Source organism: Rhinolophus ferrumequinum, chromosome X (assembly GCF_004115265.2).
Source record: "Rhinolophus ferrumequinum isolate MPI-CBG mRhiFer1 chromosome X, mRhiFer1_v1.p, whole genome shotgun sequence".
Taxonomy (NCBI): Eukaryota; Metazoa; Chordata; class Mammalia; order Chiroptera; family Rhinolophidae; genus Rhinolophus; species Rhinolophus ferrumequinum.
Window position 1 is genome coordinate 95,522,466 of NC_046284.1, and position 17,093 is coordinate 95,539,558.

At 37.6% G+C, this 17,093-nt stretch overlaps 1 protein-coding gene and 1 pseudogene across 3 annotated transcripts in view; both read right to left on the reverse strand.

Annotated features, from left to right (window-relative positions):
* SYTL5 (synaptotagmin like 5) overlaps positions 1-13,542 on the reverse strand; it is a 135,307-nt gene extending 121,765 nt beyond the window's left edge. For all 3 annotated transcript variants that reach the window (XM_033106282.1, XM_033106106.1, XM_033106198.1), the window contains exon 1: positions 13,455-13,542. The gene's annotated coding sequence lies outside the window, so the exon portion shown is untranslated. The remainder of the gene's footprint in view (positions 1-13,454) is intronic.
* Positions 11,886-12,393, reverse strand: LOC117017898 (mpv17-like protein; annotated as a pseudogene).
* Positions 13,543-17,093: the final 3,551 nt, after the last annotated feature.

A 17,093-nucleotide genomic window follows, 5' to 3' on the forward strand; every position in this document is an offset into this window, starting at 1 on the left:
ACTCATGAGACTTGCCGTGCTGTGAGTAAAAGGCCACGGCATCTGACCGAGGAGTAGCATGTCTTCAACCACCACACATAAAACTATGACAAGCCTACCGGTTACCTTTCAATTAGCATAAAATTTCAGAGCCTTTATAATTCTTAGCACCCTTTTTAGAGGATGTGTTGAGTCTTTCAAAATTGGCCAAAGGGTACAAAGTTTCAGTTATGCTAGATGAGTAAGTCCTAGAGATCTACTATATAGCATGGTAATCATAGTTAACAATAGTGGGCTGTATACTTAACATTTTGCTAAGTGTCCTTGTAAGTAAATACATAAGGCAGGAGGAACATTTTATTTTTTATTTATTTATTTTTTTTTATTTTTAATTTATTGGGGTGACAATTGTTAGTAAAATTACATAGATTTCAGGTGTGCAATTCTGTATCACATCATCCATAAATTACACTATGTGTTCACCACCCAGAGTCAGTTCCCCTTCCATCACCATATATTTGATCCCCCTTACCCTCATCTCCCACCCCCAAACCCCCTTACCCTCTGGTAACCACCAAATTACGTTCCCCAGATTAATTTTCAAGCCCGTGGCCATCCTGTGGTCACCGACTGCCCTCCAATCCCCTCACCCTCCCCCCCACCCGCCCCCCCCGCCCATCTAGCAACCCTCAGTTTTTCCTCATTGTCTCCCAAACTGTTTCTGATTAGTTCATTCACTTATTCTTTTCTTTAGAATCCACAAATAAGTGAGATCATATGATAAGGAGGAACATTTTAGAGGTGATGGATGTTATGGTATTGATCGAGGTGACTGCTTCATAGGTGTACACTTGCCTCCGAACTCACTAAGTTGTATATGTTAAATATGACAGCTTTTTATATGACAATCATAACTCAATTAAGTTTTTAAAATTAAGATATGCATGTTTTGACCACTTGTAAGAATCTAACAAAAAAGTTAATATCTGTGTGTATACGTGAGGATAATATATAGATATTCATTGCAGCATAATTATCAAAGGTGAAAATTTTGAAACAGCCTGAAGTTACAGCAATACCATGGTGCCATAAAATGAGATATTTAAAAATATGTACTGACATGAAAATATCTAAGCTACACTGTTAGTTGAAAATCGGAAGATTTCTATGCTTTTAAATGCATATGCAGCTAATGCAATGCAATTAATACGTGTTTAAATAGATGTACGAGGTCAGCCAATTAAGTTTGCGAACTCACCCTAGCGAAAGTGTTACATACCTCATTGCTCAACATCACTATGGTCACCTTCAAAGTACTCCCCTGGGGAAGCTATGCACCGACGCCAGTGCCTAGTCCACCTTTTAAAGCAATTTTGGAACTCTTTTTGTGGAATGGCCATCAGAGCTGTCGTCGTATTACCCTTGATGTCCTGAATGTCATCAAAATGTCTTCCTTTCAATATTTCCTTTATCTTCGAGTAAAGAAAGAAGTCATTGGGGGCCAGATCAGGTGAGGAGGGAGGGTGTTCCAGTACAATTACTTGTTTACTGGCTAAAACCTCCCTCACAGACAGTGCCGTGTGAGCTGGTGCATTGTTATTATGCAAGAGCCATGAATTGTTGGCGAAAAGTTCAGGTCGTCTAACTTTTTCACACAGCCTTTTCAGCACTTCCAAATAGTAAACTTGATTAACTATTTGTCCAGTTGGTACAAATTCATAATGAACAATCCTTCTGATGTCAAAAAAACGGTTAGCAACATCGTTGCAACAAGTTTGCGAACTTAATTGTCAGACCTCTCGCCTGAAAATCAGCCATTAGTTAAGAAATCTAAAGCTGTCATTGACCAAGACCAAAGGAAAAAATAGTTCAAGATGGATATCTGAGAGGAAGCTCTACAGTAGAGGTTATAATGCAGGAGACCACTTGAAGCCTGGAGAATTTTGAAGAATCATGTATGTTCTAACATGAGTGTAGTTTAGATCCTTTTCACAAGAGTTAAAGTAAGCTCAAAGAAGTCCTTTTCAAAAGAGTCAAAGTGTTGGAAAGTAAGGAGAAATGTCTTCAGACATACGAAATGTGTGGTAACATAGCTCTTGCCTGAACAAATACCTTAAATGTTAAGTAGTTTGAAGGCTGATGTAAGAAGATGCAATACTCTACCCAGAAGTTTGGCTAACTGCCATACAACCCCAATTAATTAAGCTCTCTAAATGGATTGCAAATGTCTTCCAAAGTCTTACTGGCATGACCTAGCTGAGAAGACACTAGATCCTTTGTGGAAGCTCAGTTTGTAAGCCCAGGAAGATCTAGTTTTAAACTACACTTGAAATTGACTGTCACCTTCCCAGATCTCTCTTTTAGAGGGGGCATTATCCATAAATACAGCCAGCCTTGCTGCTCCTCCTACATAATTAATATTCCTTTCAGTCTGCTTGGTGATGTCATGTCTGACAAATGCAGCAAGGAACTGTGGAGAGTAAGATAAGCAACATTTATGCTCCTCGAAGGTCGTCTTTCACCATGATCTACACTAGGGGGTTGACAAACGCTTTTTATTAAGGGCCAGCCAGTAAATATTTTAGGCTTTTTGTTACAAAACGCAAAATCATGGCTATTCTGTAGATACTTATATAACAATAGAGAAAACAAATGTATACATATATTTTATTGACAAAATTCAAAATATTGTAATATGATTAAATGCAGTTTTTCTTTTCTTTCTTTCTTTTTATTTTATTTTTTTAACACAGATCTACTAATGAGAAGAACGGAGTTTTACCACAATGAGATATCACCTCACCCGGGTTAGAATGGCTATCATCAACAAGACAAATAGTAACAAGTGTTGGAGAGGCTGTGGAGAAAAAGGAACCCTCATACACCGCTGGTGGGAATGCAGACTGGTGCAGCCGTTATGGAAGGCAGTGTGGAGGTTCCTCAAAAAATTACGAATAGAATTACCATATGACCCAGCAATCCCTGTCCTGGGTATCTACCAAAAAAATCTGAAAACATCTACACATAAAGACACGTGTGTTCCACTGTGCATTGCAGCTTTGTTTACGGTGGCCAAGACATGGAAACAACCAAAATGTCCTTCGATAGATGAATGGATAAAGAAGTTGTGGTGTATATACACAATGGAATACTATTCGGCGGTAAGATGATATAGGAACATTTGTGACAACATGGATGGATCTTGAGATTATAATGCTAAGCGAAATAAGTCAGAGAGAAAAGGTAGAGAACCATATGATTTCACTGATATGTGGTATATAAAACTGAAAACAAAAGAACAAGACAAACAAATGAGAAACAAAAACTCATAGACACAGACAATAGTTTAGTGGTTACCAGAGGGTAAGGGTGGTGGGGGGTGGGAAATGAGGGTAAAGGGGATCAAATATATGGTGATGGAAGGAGAACTGACTCCGGGTGGTGAACACACAGTGGGATTTATAGATGATGTAATACAAAATTGTACACCTGAAATCTATGTAATTTTGCTAACAATTGTCACTCCAATAAACTTTAATTAAAAAAAAGAGATGAATCTGAAAACAAAAAAAGAATGGAGTTTTATAGAACAGATAACATTTCACTTAATTGAGGTCCAATGTTAGTATTCCTAGAATCAAAACCGATGATAGTAGGTCTGATTCCACCCCAGACCTACTAAACTTGAACCTAAATTTTAACAAGAGCCTCCAGTGATTTGTATGCACCCTGAAGTATGAGAACACACTGGTGTAAAGTTTCTTAATACTATCTGGGCTGTGTTTCTCTACCCCTATAGAGAAGATAATGAAAACTGTGTACCCTAGAAAAGGTTCACAAACCACTCGAAGTCCATTCAAGAATTCCTACAGGATCTGTGGCCCTGAAGTTCAGACCCGAGAGACTGTTGTCAGGCCAATCCCAGGGCAAAAATGTTCTCCAATTAGATTAGAGCTCTAATCCCAGCCACTTACTGTGTTAAAGAAGCTGAGCTACTTAACCTCTCTGAACCTCAGTTTCTTCTTATTTAAAGCAGAGATAATAATACCCACCTCATAGGGTTTGGGGGAGGATCAAAAGGAACTGCTAATGCAAAATGCCTAGCATAGCCCCTGTCACCTACCCCTTTTCCATGTAAAGTGATGGAATTCCTGAGACATCAAATGCAAAACCAAAAACAAGTCATTATGTACTTTATGTTATCCAAGTCATTATCAATCATACCTGTTCTTATTATCCATGCTGTATTATATTTTATATTGGACTGTATATTTCCTGCTCCATTATTATACTTGCCTTACGTACTTTTCCTTATGACTCATGGCAATAATGACAGTAAACACTCACATAACACATACAAATGCCAAACACTGTTCTAAGGTCTTGGTTTACATATATTAATTCATTCAACCCTCACATCAATGCTTTGAGCTTGCTACTATGTAATATGTATTATATACATATATAACAATATGTAACATATAACATAACAAACAGGTATATATTTACATGTATTTAAATGTTTGCAATAATTGCATTTATTTCCATTTTTGGTAAAAAGTAGATTGTTTTTAACTCCCCAAACACACATTTATAAATAATGGACATTGTAAATGTTTGGAAGAACAAATGGCAGAGTTGGAGCCATAGGGCCATTTTTAGTAATGCAGCTTTTTTATTATGGGGGGGCATTCATTTGCAGAAAACTACATACACACACAATTTTGTCTCAGTCAATCTTATATCAATGCCCAGCACTCCTGCTTTTGAGTGTGTACCTTTGTATGTACCAAAGTACTGTACAAAGATGGACATATAGGCACACCTGAAAAATGAAAGATGGACTGCAGTCAATCAGATCCTTTTGTTCCCGAGAAAGGTGGTCTGTACGGCAATGTTACTCCAAATGTAGTTCATGGAATGATGCTGGCCCACAAACCGTTAGTTACTGTCCTGAGACAAGACATGTACAAAACTGAAAGGATTTTACAACTTTTATAGGAATTTGACATCGACATGACAAAAGAATGTAATCAGTGAGTGGACTCGTCTCATTGTACAGTACATTCTGCAATGCATTAGTTTGAGGTGGTTTGGAAATTTAAACACAAAGAAACCAGTTGTTTACCAGATAGTTTGGGAAACAACACTGTGAGGTAATCCTCGATATGTTTTCTTTTTCTTTTAATGTTCCTCGAACTAAGTGTTCTCTCTACCAAGAATAAAGCTTGGAGGTCTCAACATAATTTTATTACAAGACAGTGTAGAGGGGATGTAGAATATGACATGGGAGCAGCTTCCCCTGACTGAGAAAAGAAATAAAAGCTCCAACAGTGGTCGGGGTGTGGAACAGGTAGAGGAAAATGAGGTCAGGAAGGGCCAGATGCTACTTAACACCTGAAGGCATAGCATAGCCTGAGGAGCTCAGCTGGGGAAGGGGCTGTTGGCAGTGGTCTAGGGAATGGGAAGTGCTGAGGAGGCCAGTAGTCCTAAGAGTAATGATGAGGGGTCCACAGACAAGGTGCCCTTGTCAGAAGGTTATGGAAAGGATGCCAACCAGTGAGACACTGGGGACAGGGTCACATCTGCAGCAGCTTTGCAGATACCAGCACAGATTGGGTGAACCTGTGAACCAGGGAGAAAGGTAGAAAAGCGGGCAGCAAGAAAAAAAATGTCCCAGAGAGATACTGTGAGAAGTTACTTAACTTGACCAAGCTAACCTTGGCACAGAGCAGGGACTCTGGTTCAAATCCAGGCTCTGAAATTTGTCAGCTGTGGAATTTTGGTTACACAGGAAGCACTTGGGTCATAGTAAATTCTCACAAGATATGAGCAGTTACTATTATTATTGGTGGCAATATTTGACCTACATTTCATGTTTGCTGGCCCAAGTTCAAGTATTTTCCAATATAATCAATCAAATATTACCACAGGATTTTATCTTCATTGTTCAGGAACCTACTCTGTAGACCTGAGCAGGGCTAATATTTGATTATATCCTATTGTATAAAGCCAAACATATAACTGTACAAGAATAACGAGAGTCAAAGAGGAATTCACTTGAGAGAAAATCAATAGTTATTTGGTTTACTGTGTATAAGTGATTTAGAACTATCCTTCCTGCGTTTGGAGCACAAACTCAGTAAGAGCCAACAAAATCAGTAAAAGCCTATTAAATTATTTTGTAGCTGTGAATGGTTTGAAGCAGGTGAAATTCTTCCGTCTTGATCATGGCTAATGCAAAGAGAACACCCCAGTTCCGCCCCCTCCGGTAACTACTGGACTTCCTAGTAGTTATTTTCCCTGTGCTAGCCTCTCAATTGGAGGGCAGTGATTCTTTGTCACAAAATGTGTTTCAATACATTATCTAGTTTATAGTCAAGATATGCAACTTAATTATACATTTGTCTGTAGGCACAGACATCTTTAGATATTTCATTATTGGCTGAAAGTTGGAAAAAAATGCTTATTTTGCATTAGGCCCTTACTGCTTTATTTTAAAACTCATCCTTGATATCATATTGCTTGATTTAAATGAAATGAATTTCAAAAATTTTAATCATATACTAATTTTAACGTGCTTTCATGCCAGGAGACTAAAAACTGTTCCTGTCTATACATAGTTCCTGGGAGAATATATTAATGGATTTGTCTATACTCTCTGACACCTGAATTAAATAAGTGTTCGATATGATCTCTCTTGGTCTGTGTTTACCAAGTGGGCTGTGGCTGAACTTTCGTTTTATAATCCAGATAAAAGTGTGTTTAAATTTAAAGTCTATTTTTAAACTCTGGAACATCATTATTTGATGGCTTCGTTCCAAGAACAGTTCCTCTACACACACACACACCCCACCCCTCCCACTCCATCTCAACTATATTTTCTGGTAAAATCTACTACTTATACTCTTGGAAGACATTATCAATATTAAATTATTTTAAAGTTATATTGAGGATTTTACTCGCTTTAACATGAAATATATCTTAGAGTTGCTTTATTATTCCTTTTTAAAAAAATCTCTGACACTCTCTTGGAAATATTTTCTGACTGTACACCACCAAAATGAAAATGCCACTTGAAGTCTATTTATATGAACCACAGGTCCTTAAATGGACTGGACATGTTCTTAATGTAGGAACAGAGTGTTTCCTGGCATTAGTTAGAAAGATTAAATCAAATTAGCCTGGATAAGTCAACTGTTACAAGGACTGGAAACTGCTAAATTAAACTTTAACAAACTTTAACAAATGGTACTATGTCTATTTGGAAATGAATACGGTTATTAATCGGTTCACTGAAGATAAGTCTGATTTTAATATTTTTATGCAGTGAAGAAGAAAATGAAGTAAAAGCCTATTAATTATTTTGTAGCTGATAATACTTATAGAAAGTAAAAAAAATAAAATCCCTAAGGTAAGAGAACCTTTAAATGAACAACAACTTAAAACAGAAAATAGAAATAAAACAGCAACTCCAAATATTGAGCCCTGAACCTTTGAAATGTTAGCAAAAACAAAGATGGAAACTAGCATGCATTCAAGAGAGTATCCCCATGGCCAGAAGCAACAATTAAATACAGTGAAAAGTAGCTGCCAATTTACAGTATAGTATATGTCTAGGAAATGGAGAGCATCCATTTGAGACCTTTGATGCTCACGTACAGAATCCTGACTGAGAAAAATCAGACTCGTCGTGCATAGATATTGGAATACTTAACATAAATCTTATTTAAGTAATTTTTACATATTGTGAAAAACTATCAAACAGTTAATAGCAGTTGTCAAGGAAAACTGGAGCTGCAACATTTAACAGCTGCCCGGCACTCCAGAACCTGCCCACCTAACCTGACGTTAGAGGCGCTAAGCTGATAGGGTTCAATGGTTGAGAATATGAGCTGTGGTGTTGTGCTGCCTGGGTTTGAAACCTGGCTCAATTACCCATTAACCATGCACAATCTCTATGATCCAAATTTCATTCTTATGTAAAGGGTATAATAATGATGTCTCTATCTTATGACGTTCTTGTAAAGATTCAATTAGTTAAATAATTTAAAGCATTTACAACAACCCCTGGAATATTCTAAGTATTATTATTTGTCCTTTCTTAACATGGAAAAAAGAAAACCCCTCATCCAAAATGAGCTGCTACTGTGTGTTAGTAAAAATGCACAGGGGGGCAATGATCCTATGAATTCAGAGCAACAGAATTTCTCAGGTCCCTTGGACTCCAAAATGCTATAACCCTGTGCTTCTTCAAGAAACAGATTTCTAGAATACAGAGGATAGCTTAAGTCTGCTTTCTTAACATGTAGACATTTGGATACCGACATTTTGATCCCATAACATACTGACATATTTCATGCCTCTAAAGGGCAAACTGTTCACCATTCTCTTTTCTTTCACACACACACAAAAATGTGTCTGAAAGACCCTTACGCTTACCCTTGAGCCCCAAAAGGTTGCTTAGAATGTTCATGCCTCCTTGTTGTGCATTTGCTCAGTTCTGCCCCAGATGGCAGAATCATTTTTGATCTGCATCATGAGGGATTAAGCCAGGTAGAGATGTACAATGTGCAGCTCTGTGTTTCCATCCTTTATGCATCTGATCCTCACCTGGTGACTCAGTTCTAATAGTTCGCTCCCACCTTGTACCCACATGCTGCCCCATTAGCCCCATTAGCCCCCACCACCACTTCCACACTTATAACTGTTTTTAAATATTTTACATCTATGAGCCCTTTGAATTCTACACCCCCTACGAGTGCAAACTATTACTCCCATTTTACGGATGATGAAACTCAGAACAGAAAAGCTAACTGAATGGTCCCAATTTTACACAGCTGGTAAGTAGCAAAGCCAGGATTCAAAAGTCAGGTACTCTGGCTGCAGAGTCTATGCTCTTAACCCCTGCACTATATGCCTCAGTAGTTGAGCTCCAGGGCCTTGCTTCCTGCTCCTGAGTTACTCCTCTATTAACAAATATTATTTTACTATATATATAGAGCTTCACAATTTAAAATGATTTCACTTCCATGATCTTACATATTTCTTCCTTGTGAGCGCTGTGTAAGAGAGGACAAATTGAGGAAACTGAGTTTCACAGAGAGATGAAGCGCATAGGAGGCAGGAAGTGGGAGAGTCAGAACTTAAACCTGGGTCTTTGGCTACCAACATCCTGTGCTTTTTCCACCACTCTCATGATTCTGTTCCCAAGGTTTAGAAAAAGATATCCATGAGGTAAGGACTTCATAATGGAGTCTGGCCAAGACTTTGAATCCTACGTAGCTCTCAGACTGAGGGAAGAGAGGATGAGAAAATAGAGAATAAAAGAAAAAATAACAACAGGGACATGGAGAAGGACTGATGCCAGACATATTATCATGAAAGAAATCAAAGGACTTGGTAGTGGTTTGGATATTGAGAGCAACGTTAGAAGCAAATTTGACTTCCAGGTTTCAGATGTAAGAAACCAGGCGGTCATCAATGCCATCAGCAGAAACATGGATGAAAGAGGAAGTGGTTTGACATAAAAGATAGTGAGTTTCGCTACAAACACGATGAATATTAGATGACAGTTGAACATACAAGTGGGAAAATATATAGTAGATGGAAAGATCTGGAAATTGATATCTTGGACGCATTCACTTAGAGGTGATTAAAACTGGGTTGATGAGAAGTCACAAAGCAAAGAAGTAATAGATTATGGGTCAAATGCTAAACCTTTGAGGGAAACCAACACTTAGGGAAGAGAGGAGGAGGAGAATAAGAAAAATGGTAGAGAAGCAGTTGAACAGATAATATAGAGTCAGGGATAACAAGGAAGGAGAAAGTTCAAGAATGTCACATAAAACAAAGACGTCAAATAGAATGAGGATTTCAAAAAGTATCCTCCGTAGTACTTCTCATAATTGAATTATTTGGGTAAATTAAAAATTAACATCTTTCCTAACTTGACTGGAGGTACATAAAGGCAGACCTTAGTATTTCCCACTGTAACTTCAGTGCCTAGCAGTACCTGATGTATAGCTGTCATTAAATATACACTTACTGAATGGATAAATAAAGGAATGAATATAATGAGATTCCCTAATACCACCACAAGTAACTCTTGGAATTAGTGTCAATAAAGTGGAAGGTAGATGTCACATCACAGGGGAATTTAAAGAAAGTGGGATTTTAAGAGAGAGAAAGTGGATAGTACGACAGTCGGGGCAGATTTTGTTAACTACCTCTTAGAGATGTGTTTTTGCTGAGATGGAAATCAGATCGAGTGAATTTCCTGTCCTGCCATGTTTCCCCGAAAATAAGACTTAGCCAGACTATCAGCTCTAATGCGTCTTTTGGAGCAAAAATTAATATAAGACCCGGTTTTATAATAAGGCTGGGTAATATAATATAATATAATATAATATAATATAATATAATACCAGGACTTATATAATGTAATATAAGACCGGGTCTTATATTAATTTTTACTCCAAAAGATGCATTAGAGCTGATGGTCCGGCTAGGTCTTATTTTCAGGGAAATACGATAGTACAATATATATTTATCAGATTTTGTACCTCTAAGAATTCTGCCTGACTTCCAGAACTTAAGGTCTCCACTACAATAGCTAACTACACAAGTGATGGAAGCAATGGGACCATCTGCTTTATTACCGTTATCTTCAGTAGAATCAGAAGTCCGTGGGCTAGGAATGATGGAAGATGTAGAGAAAACATGGTAAGGGGAGAGAGGTCAAAGGAAATGACGACACTACCCACAGAAAGAGCCAAGAATGTAACCAACTTGGAGAGAAGTTAAAGAATCTTGTGCAATCATTCAAAATGTGTGAATGTGTGTGGGTGGGTCAATGTCTGAGCGATAGCACATACACAAGCAACATATGGGATGTAGAAAAACATAGCTACAAGTAAATTCCAAATAGAAAGTATTAAAGATGATTAGCTAAGTGTTTAAATATGCTGGCAAAATAGTCATAACATATGCCATTGTATAATAGAACTTTGGTAAAACAAACTGTTCATTTCACATATTAGAGTTGCATTTCCTTTTGCTTTCCTTAACATCCTAAATAAGAAAGTAGCGCTTACAAAAATACTAAATGTGCCTCTGGGACACAAAGAGGCAGAAATTACTTTATTATTTAATTCCCTAAACCTATCAGAAGGTTTTACAAACCTGAAGAAACTGACATCTATTTCCCAAATTTAGACTGGCAGACAGAGAATTTCAGAAAATTATAAATACATAGATAATAAATACATAGATTTGACAACAAAAAGATATTTTTCTCACATTTTCCCTGATCTTTTTCTCAGTTATTAGTTGCTCATATGTAAATATATGTGTATGTGTGTGTGTGTGTGCACGTGTATAGACAGGAATGTCACACACACACACATACACACTCAGAGATGTAGGGATCTATTTTTTGACATTGAAAGTGTATTTTTTGCAAAAATTCAGAGAATACATGCTATATACGGTCTACAGTAGAAGTAATACATTATTTAATAAATACTATCATACTTTTATGAATAAGTTTTCCCCTTGACAGTATAAACAAGCTGTTTCCCCAATTACTATTATACAAAATGTAAATACTATTCTTTCATCACAAAAGTAATGTAGTGAAGCTCATTTGGGCACTGTTATTGGTATTAACCAAAGTACTAAAGAAGTGAAAATACTAGAGAAGTAATACTTTCAGCCTAGAATGGGGGAAAAAAAAGGTTTGGATAAAATTTAAAGTACTTATTGATAATTAAGAAACAAGTGGGTCTACAGAATAGTAATTATTCCAACCGGAGCACATAAATGGTTAAATAGAGTCCTTTCTCGGCAAGTAATCCACCACATTTAAGGGGGAAAAATGTCATTCGCAGGGAGTCCTTGACATCTCATTTCTCAGGGGGCCTGTCCATTGTGTTGGCATCCTTTAGATGAAGGAAGGTGAAAGCTGACTTTAATGTGCCATTGCCACTCTGTTGTGAATATAGCAAAGAAAGGTGGCCCACAGAAAACCATAGAGTCCAGTGTAAGCTATTCTCCAGTGAATAGGAAAAAGGCTAAATAAAGTTGGTCAGCTGTATAAAAGGCCAGTACATCTGACCACGCATATATATTCCAGAATTTCTGTTTTCAGGTCTTCCTTTTGCTGGACAATACTCACACCAGTGCAGAAGGCCAAGATGGCCATGAGCATGCTGGCCGTCTAGTCTCACCGCACCCTGTCCAGGATGGCGCTCGGCGTGCAGATGAGCAGCGTGAGCTCCAGCAGTTTAGGTTGTTGTAGAAAGCTACGACCGTGGTGGCCATGTGCCGAGTCTGCTGCCAGTTGGCCAGGTCGCCCTGCAACTGCTGTGGCCGCCCATCGCCAGCCGAGAACAGCACAGGTACACATCTCATAGGGATATATTTGTGCACGTCTCATAGGGATACATTTTTTAAGGATTTCACAGAATCCAACTGAATGTCTTCATGCACTTAAGTCACTGGGGTGTAAATTATAAGTCTTATGTTTAAGCTGGTGTCTAAACAACACGTAAACAACTTACTACAAAGTGCAATTAAACACTCAATTCCCGTGCTTAAGAGACATTTTAAGGAGGCTAAATTTAAGTAGCATTTTAAAATAACATTATCATCTATATGTAATATTTTCTAGTCATGATTTTGAATGCTTTAAATAGATAAACCTTTTTACTCCAAGTATATACTTTGATATATTATGTTGCAAAAGCATTTTTTACTTCAATGAGGAAGATGGCATTGCTAATTAAACCAATCTATATTAAAGAGAAAATTTTAAAAACTTGATGCATCTTTCTAGTGTATATGCATATTCATAGTCAGTATCTCATTTCCTCATGGTATTAAAAACATCACATTCGTGTTGAAATTATTCCAGAGTTTTCAGATGTTAGTAATTCCTTCTACTAAATATATATCCATACTGGATATTTAACCATATCAAGAATAGGACTGAATGCAAAAATTATTTCAACAAAGCTAAATAAAACATCTGAGTTTTCTAAGAAATCAAAGAAATTTAGAGCAAAAGGACTCTTATTTTATACACAGAGGTGTGGGAGGATTTGGCAAAGTGACACAGTACTGCTACTGTGAACTTGATTTCTTTATGTCACTAGGATATACACTTGTTCCTGGAGACACTCACTGTTCAGTGGGATCTAGTGCAGTATCTCAATTTGTAGATTAAATTAAGTACTAATAACAAGAAGATATGTATATTTCCCTCCTCAAGCTATTAAACTTATACACCAGGCCAATGGCCAGAATGTCCCCTTTGTATATATTCTTCTTTCTCCTTTTATTATAAAATCCCGTATCAAATGGTAGAAGGAGTTATTTCCTGACAAGCAAACCCCACCCCGCAAGAAACACAAAAATACAAAAATCAAGAAAGCAGATGCCATACTGAAGACCTCCAAACACATTATTCTTACCTCAATCTGATGGTTAGATCACTTTTGGAGGCTCACTTTTCTGTCAGACACACAAACTGTAGAATGCTGGACTACTTGACCCTCATGGAGTGCTAGGAGCAAGAACTTGAAAAACCAGTCTCTCGTGTTCCCACAATCTATTTACACATCGAACACACCCAATAGCACAGTGTAATGTTTATCTGTGGTGGACAGCTATTCGAAGAAGCAGGCAGTGTCTCCATTTTCAAAAAGGAACGCTTCTGTTGATCATCAGGGGAAAGGTAATAGCTATTTCATCCTCTAAAGCACATTTAGGAGAATTTTTGACATGAGATACTTTTTAAATCAATGTTGTAAAGATGATTCATTCTTTTAATATTCTACTCCTGAAAAAACCTATTGTTAAAGGATCTGAGAAAAAAAATATATTTAATGATAACACATACGTGCCAGATACTATTCTAAGTGCTTTACATATATCATTTCCCATAATTTCCAAAACTTGTTAGGTACCATGTTTCCCAGAAAATAAGACCTAGCAGGACAATCAGCTCTAATGAGTCTTTTGGAGCAAAAATGAATATAAGACCCGGTCTCATATTGCATAAGACCGGGTCTTATATTACAGTAAAATAAGACCGGGTCTTATATTCATTTTTGCTCCAAAAGATGCATTAGAGCTGATTGTCCGGCTAGGTCTTATTTTCAGGGAAACAGGGTATGAACTATCATTATCTGAATATTACAGATAAGCAAACTAAGTATTTTGCCCATAGTTACTAATTAGTAAATGGTACAGTCTTAAGTTAAATCCAGGTACTCTGGCACCAGAGTCTATGTATCTAACCATGACACTAAACTTTTATGACTTTTAGAAGATAATTGTGTAACATGATGTGGCTGCTCAGCTGAACATTACATAATATATGAAGTTTTCTTAGTGCTTGTACTATACTGCATCTTAGGTGGAGTAAGTTAAAATTTTGGAAGATTGTTTCCCCAAGATGATTACTCATTTATACTATTGTAGTAGGCTTTTTTAAAGCTGCAGTGGCCCTTTAGAGTCCTGGGAATTGGGGAAAAAAGATGAGTCTAGCTTAAAGCACCAAGAAAGTTATTACTTCCTTACGTTGAAAGAGTCACACATGAGAAGCTAATAAAACCTTAAAAAACTCTCAAGGATATATGTTTTGTTCTGTTTTTCAGACTGGATAATTACTATTGGTCTGCCTTCAAGTTCATTGATTCTTTCTTCACCCATCTCTAAGCTAATATTGAGACCATCTAGTGTGATTTTCATTTTGGCTATAAGACTTTTAAATTCTAAAATTTCCATTTAATTATTTATGGTTTCCATTTATCTGAAATTCCCTATACATTCTTTCATTAAGACCATGTTTCCTTTTATTCTTTGAACATTGTCTCTAGTTCTTTGACCATACAATAATTGCTTTAAAGTCTTTGCCTAAAGAGTCCAACAACTGGGCATTTTGGGATTTGTTTCTACTGACTTTATTTCTTGACTATAGGTCACATTTTCCTGTTTCTTTGCATGTTGAATATTTTTTGTTGTATATTGAACACTGTACGTGATACGTATAGAAAAACGATCTTGCTTATCTTCCTCTGAAGAGTACTGATTTTTGTTCTAGTAGGCAATTCAATACATTTGTTTTTCTTCTTTGTTAAGGTAGATACCCAGTTTCCCCGAAAATAAGACCTAGCCAGAAAATCAGCTCTAACGCATCACTTGGAGCAAAAATTAACATAAGACCGGGTCCTATATTATATTAAAATAAGATCGGGTCTTATATTAATTTTTGCTCCAAAAGACGCATTAGAGCCGATTGTCTGGCTAGGTCTCATTTTCGGGGAAACACGGTACGCAGAAAACCCAAGGTCTTTCCTAAGATAGAATTTGAAGGCTGCCTTCAAATTCTATCTCCTCTGCAGAGCTTGTAAGGGTTGGGTTTTATAATTTTTAAGGGTGGATCTATTATAGGTCTTACTTTAGGGCTTGGGCTTTACTCCTAAGGCTTCTGGTCTCAGCTGAATGCCCAGGCTATTCATGAAGTATTATCAACATCTTTTCACTCTTGTTGTCTGCATCTCCAACGTGGGTCAACTGGTAGTATCTCTGTTCCTCTCTCAACCTTGTACCCTCTGGTCAGTCTCAGGTAGTCTCGTCCTGTGAATATGCAGCCCAGTCCTCAGCCAAAGACTCTTGAAAAACCTCTAAATGGACTTTGGAAGATCTTCCTTTATATAGTTTCCTCTTTCTCTGATGCCCTGTTTTGCAAATTCCAGCTTCTTCATGTCTACTGAACTCTGATTTCTGTTTCCTCAGCCGAGCAGTACCACTGTACTCTGCCTGGAATCCAGCTCACTGCACCACTGGGATGTTTTTCCCCAGGCAGAGAACTGGAATGGTGGTTGAGCCACCATGGTGGGTTTCCTTTCTCTCTGGAATCACTGTATGGTGCTGCCTGTTGTACAATGCTCCCAGTCAGCTCATATATTTTGTCCAGTTTTATGGTCATTTATGGCAGAAGGGCTAGTCCAGTAACAGTTACTCTGTCATAGTCAGAGTGGAAGTCTCCCAAGGGGATTCATTTTTTATCAAATTTAAGTGTCATAAGAAATCTATTTGCTCTTCTAGTTTTACACAGTTGTGTACAATTTTCACCATCTCAAAACATAATCATATGCATCATGTGACAGGAGATGGTGGGGAACAATTTCAGGGCACATGGGATAAATTAGCTGGCTACTATATCCTGTATCCTCTCCTAGCATCTTAGTTCGGGTTCCCTTAGAAGTAGATACTAAGACATGGATTTGAGCAGAAGTAGTTTATTTGGGAGGTGCATTAGTTTCCTATGGCTTCTGTAAATTACACAATCTTGGTGGCTTAAAACAATACACATTGATTGTCTTACAGTTCTGAGGTCAGAAGTTGGAATCACTTTCACTGGGCTAATTTCTAGGTGTTCACAGGGCCACACTCCCTCCAAAGGTTCTAGGGAAGAATCTGCTTCCTTGCCTTTTCCAGCTCCTAGAAATGTATTCCTTATATTCTTTGTGGCCCCTTCCACCATCTTCAAAACCAGTAACAGCACAGCATCTTGCTTCAGTGGTCACACAGTAGCCTTCTTCTGTGTCAAATCTCTCTCTACCTTCCTCTTATAAAGGCAGTTGTAGTTGCATTTAGGGCCCACCCATATAATCCAGGATATTCTCCCCATCTCAAAATCCTTCCCTTAATCATATTTGCAAAGTCTCTTTCGCCATATAAAGTAACATTCACAGTTTTATGAATTAGAACCTGGATATATTTGCGGGCCATTACCCAGCCTACCACAGTGTACCCTGGAGCCCCTAGAGATCCCTGTCCATCCCACATACAAAATACATTAACACCACGCCATCGACCTCAAAAGTCTGAACCCCCTTCAGTACCAACTCAAAGTCTAAAATCTCATCATCTAAATTAGGTCTGGGTGAGATTCTGGGAATGATCCATCCTGGGGCAAAATTACTCTCCATTTATGGACTTCTGAAACTGGACAACAAGTTATTTACTCTCAAAATACAATGGTGGGTCAGGCATGGGATAATAGTTATGGATATTCTGATTCCATAAGAGAGAACGAGGAG